We start from the raw sequence: 6026 nt of genomic DNA on the forward strand, positions 1-6026 counted from the left end.
TGTTCCCGCTAGCCATGATTGGCTGAGAATGGATAGGTTGGACATGCCAAGAGACAAGTTTGGATTGGTCTGCCATGTTGCATGCTTATGTCTATAACATGAGCTGCTCAGTATATGATAGATAATCCTTTCTACTATGGCTTTTTTGAAAGATATCATGATGAACTCCAAAAGTGTTGCTACTGCTATCGACATTCTGGAGAACGATTGTGCCATGCTTACTCTATCTGAATCTGAAAATGAATCAGACGATGAGGAAATCCCTGATTTAGGTAAAAACGTTTTAATTGAACCAGACATTGTTGAGTCTTCTGATGACAGTGATGGGGAAGAAACAGTGATCACCAGTGTTTTGTCATAGAAGTTGACTGACTTCTGAAATCAGTGGAATTCCGGGTGTAAGCAGAGTATGATAGCTGCCATCTGATTGTAAATATGCAGAGGGAGTCTAAAAGAGAACACAGAAGGCTGTTGTATAAAACACCTGTCTCCGGATTACATCTTCAAACTAAGGGCAACCATGGCATTCGTGACAGAGGGAGAAGCATTCATCCATGTATACAGGTAAGAGTCTAGCTAGTTACATATTCAGATATTACAATTTCTAATTTAGTCAGGAAGTCGCTTTCATTGCAAGTTTATGCGTATTGTTAGCTGTGTAGTACTATTATTCGTATCTCAGAAAGCCATTTGCATTGCTACTTCTAGCCTAAAGTGAAGGGCTCCCGAGTGGCGCAGCGGTCTAAGGTACTGCATCTCAGTGCAAGAGGTGTCACTACAGGCCCTGGTTCGATTCCAGGCTGTATCACAACCAGCCATGATTGGGATTCCCATAGGGCGGTGCACAATTGGCTTAGCGTTGTCTGTGTTAGGGTTTGGCCCGTGTAGGCCGTCATTGTAAATAAGAATTTGTTCTTAACTGGCTTGCCTAGTTAAATAAAAGTTTAAAAAAACGATACCTAGTTTGTTAGCTTTAGCTACCTGCAGATTCATGCATGGTGGCTAGCTATGACAATTAGTTTGGGTTGGCACTATTGCCGCATTGAAAAGAACTGGGAACTCAAATCTCTGACTTCAGTGCTTTCAAGACATCTGAGAACTCTGGAAAAAAAACTCTCTGACTGGCAAAATATTTTTGAACAGTCATCCAACTCGGAATTCCAACTCGGGAACACAGGCCTCTTTCCAGAGCACTGACCTGAAGTGCAATGACATCATGACTTGGCCTCGTATTTCTCCAAGTTTCCAGTTGTCTTTGAGGCACTATTAGGTTCAGCTAAGCAATTAACTTTTTTCCCAAAGGTGGGGATACAAGTTAATCAACTTTCAAAGCAGAATTAATTTCTCGTTGTTCCTCAACTGTAATGTATGATATACCATTTTTCTAGCTCTGTGTGTCTACTTTTATCCAATGTAAAAAAACAACATTTCAAATGTTGCTACATATGACCAAATCGAGCTGGTTGATCTACCTTTGTTGTCTATTGGCCATTGCCATGTCAAGTACCTCAATACACATTTTGGTCATGTAACCTACATAATTGATACATTGACATGTACAGTTGCTAACAAAAATATTGACCTGAAGGAAACACTGTGTTTAGCACCCGATCGAAATTTACTGGGGGGTAGAGGTTTTCAAAATAGGGGAGGGTTATCAAACTTATTTTTTTTGCTTTGGGGAGGGTTGTGTGTTTTGGAGGAGCACTGGGGAGGGTAGTGTTTTTTTTTTTTTTTTCTCTGGTTTACATTTGCTCTTCTGCTCATATTTTCCTTATAAACAATGGCTTGACTTACTTTTGATATCACCCTAATAATGTTTAGAAACGTTTGTGACGGTTTGGTATGGTGTGGCTATTAAGCTTTAGCTACTACAGCCCTATGATATGAAGGCAGTGTGCCCCGACGCCCCATCTGTCTCCGACAGTTGAACTTGAGGTGAGAAACTGCCTACCAGCATTACTCCTATAATCTAACAATATAATTCTTCTCTCTATACAAAATATTCTGATCGGAAATGTACAAATTACCTTCCCTCTGTATGTCTATATCTGTATAGCAGATACAGTAGCCATTTGACATAAAGAAATGCATGTCTGTTGTAGCATGCCACCAGCATATCTCTGGGGTTAGGCCAAAGCTTCTCTTCCATATATATATATATATATAGCTCAAATCTCTGACAGCAGAACCGTTAGGTGGATCTGAATGCATATGGATGTCCATACAATTTATCAAGCAAACCCTGAAATGGCATATTTAAATGAAGATTTTAGAATATTCACATGAAACTCTATCGCCAACTGGATGGAAACCTAGCTATAGACACCCTAAAGACTCAGGCAGGTGCGCTAGTCCTGTTTCACTTTGATTAAGCCTGCACATCATGGTTAACCAACAGCCACAAACATCTAAAGAATAAGCTACAAGCTAGTTAATAACCTCTTATATCTAGACGTTCCGCTAGCGGAACACCTCACCAATATCCAATGGTATAGCGTGGCGCAAATTACAAATACCTCAAATGCAAAAACTTCCATTTTTCAAACATGACTATTTTACACCATTTTAAAGACAAGACTCTCCTTTATCTAACCACATTGTCCGATTTCAAAAAGGCTTTACAAAGAAAGCAAAACATTCGATTATGTCAGGAGAGTACCCAGCCAGAAATAATCAAGCTAGCATATGTCACAAAAACCAAAACCACAGCTAAATGCAGCACTAACCTTTGATCTTCATCAGATGACACTCCTAGGACATTATGTTATACAATACATGCATGTTTTGTTCAATCAAGTTCATATTTATATCAAAAACCACTTTTTACATTAGCATGTGATGTTCAGAACTAGCATACCCACCGCAAACTTCCGGTGAATTTACTAAATTACTCACGATAAACGTTCACAAAAAACACTATTTTAAGAATTATAGATACAGAACTCGTTTATGCAATCACGGTGTCCTTTTTTTTTTTTTTTTTTTATTTTTTTTTATTTATTTATTTTGCTTTTTTTAAATAGCTTTTCAGTGAAAGCACATTTTGCAATATTCTGAGTAGATAGCCCGGCCATCATGGCTAGCTATTTTGACACCCACCAAGTTTGGCACTTGGTGGGTTTGGCACAACCCAATGTTGTTTTGGTTCCAAATAATCCATAGTTATATCCAAATAGCTGCGTTTTGTTTCTGCGTTCAAATCACTATCCGAAGGGAGACGCGCCGGCGCATATCGTGACAAAAAAATTCAAAATATTCCATTACCGTACTTCGAAGCATGTCAAACGCTGTTTAAAATCAATTTTTATGCAGTTTTTCTCGTAAAATAGCGATAATATTCCAACCGGGAGACGTTGTATCCGTTCAAACACTGAAAGAAGAAAAATGGAGTCGTCACATGCACGAGCGCGCCAGTGTCATTGTTCTCAGAAGTACCACTCTCCAAAACCCCTACTGTTTTTCGCCCAGAGACTGCAGAGTTATCATTCCACATTCTGGTGCCTTCTGAGAGCCAATTAAAGCCTTAGAAAATGTCACATTACAGCAGAGATCCTGTAAAGAGGCTATAGAAGGCCAAGAAATGGTCAGAGGGCACTTCCTGTATAGAATCTTCTCAGGTTTTGGCCTGCCATATGAGTTCTGTTATACTCAGACACCATTCAAACAGTTTTAGAAACTTTAGGGTGTTTTCTATCCAAATCTACTAATTATATGCATATTCTAGTTTCTGGGCAGGAGTAATAACCAGATTAAATCGGGTACGTTTTTTTATCCGGCCGTGAAAATACTGCCCCCTATCCCAAACAGGTTAAACTTGTAAGAATTGTACTTAAACTCTCCCCTCATACTCATATGGAGGTTGAGCATTTTCTTTGTCTCTATCTCTGTAATGCGTCTGTATCTATGTAATTGTATATTTGTGGCTCGATTTGGTCCTACGTACAACATTTGAAATTGTGTTTTTTACATTGGATAAAAGTAGAGACTCAGAACTAGAAAATTGTATATCATACACTCCAGATTAGGAACAATGGGAAAGTAATTCTGCTTTGAAAGTTGATGAACATGTAACCTCACTTCTGAGAAAATGGCCCATGAATATTTTTGGAGCTCATGTCTACACCCATTCAGCATCGTTCACACCCTCTTAAGCCTTAGCCCCACCCATCTCTTTAAAGAATCACATCTGACGCCATGTACGAAAGAACCAAAGCTTTCAAGACTAAAGGCTTGTTTATACTACAGATGTGTTCGTAAATTTAATCAGGAGTGCCAGTGTGCTCTGAGTGCACGCTGGGCGTTCATGAAATCAGAGCGTTGTCAAATTGTCCATGTGTAAATTCAGAGCTTTTCACTTTCGGTGCTAGCTAACAGTATACTTTAGCTTAAAATGAAAACGGCTTTCTGACAAAATTAGAAACGTGTAATATCTGAAAATGTAGTTAGCTACTCTCTCTCTTACCTGTTTACATGGATGGACGCTTCTCCCTCTCTGTCATGGATGCCATGGTTACGCTTAATTTGAAGATGTAATCCGGAGACAGGTATTTTATACAACAGCCTTCTGTGCGTTCTCTTTTTGACTCCGTCTGCATATTTGCAATCAAAAGCCAGAATTTTTCTCCAGAAAAGCCGTTAGAAAGGATTACCTACACATACTGACCAGCTCATGTTATAGACAGAAGCATGCTACATGGCAGACCAATCCAAACTCATCTCTCGTTATGTTCAGCCCACTCATTATCTCAGCCAATCATGGCTAGGGGGAACGTTCTGGTCTTTTTCTGTAGCTAAACCAACTAGACTCGTAATTTTAATTCATATTTTCAGATGACATACAAGTTTCACATGCTCCAGAAGGCATTTCTGCCAAGAAACACATTTTGATTTTAAAAAAGTACATTCAAATTGCTCTCCTAAGTAGTGATGTGCGACACCCCTAGTTTCCAGAAACTACACACATTTATTTATGTACAAAATAGGTACCACAATGGAAATAAATTCCCGAATTTATTGTGCAATCCCGTTTCCTTAAAATCTTTATGTATTTTTTTACTGACAAATAAAGTAAATGAATCAATACAAAGTGTGCAGCGGCCAATTGATGAATGGCAAGAGACTGTTACTGTAACGGCTGTCGTCGGATATAGACCAAAATGCAGCGGGGAAATGTGCATTTATCATCTTTATTATATTCGGACAAGAAGGAGAACCAAAATAAACACGTACACAACGACTATACACAGGCTGGTAAGGCACAAGGCTATACACAGAACAATCTCCCACAAAGTACTCAACAAACACATACCTGTATATAGGACTCTCAATCAGAGGCAACTAGAAAACACCTGCCTCCAATTGAGAGTCCAACCCCAATTAACAAAACATAGAAATACAAAAGACTAGACAGAACATACAAATACACTAACATAGAACAGTGCCCAAAACCCCCCGGAATACATAAATCTAATACCCTACTAAACAAACCACCACCCCGAACCACATAAAACAAATACCCTCTGCCACGTCCTGACCAAACTACAATAACAAATAACCCCTATTACTGGTCAGGACGTGACAGTAACAAAACATCAAAGTTTAATGACACTCAGAGATTGTCAAGCCAACCCTTCAATACTGGGTAAGCCTACAAGGTAGGAAGGGATTTATTTTCTATTTGTCTAGGTATTGTGGTGTTGAAACTGCAAACCATGATATAGAAGTACCTGAAGTCAGTATGTTTTGTTTATTGGTTGTGTGGTGCATTGGCACAGAAACCTGTTGGTGGGAAATGTATTGCATGTGTTATTTGTGGTTGTAAACATCATTTTGAGTTAATTCTTTGAAGAGGGAGTGTGATACATTTTTTTATAGTTGAAGGGGAGGGTCATGTGAAAATATTTTTAACTTTGGGGAGGGGGTGTTTTTTATGACCCTTGGAGTTGGACCAGTCCCTCCCCTCAATACATTTAGATCTGTCCCTTAGGTAACCAACCAGCTTGCTGGTGGGAACATTTTACAGG

This window comes from Salmo salar, chromosome 05, assembly GCF_965601325.2.
Source record: "Salmo salar chromosome 05, fSalSal1, whole genome shotgun sequence".
NCBI lineage: Eukaryota > Metazoa > Chordata > Actinopteri > Salmoniformes > Salmonidae > Salmo > Salmo salar.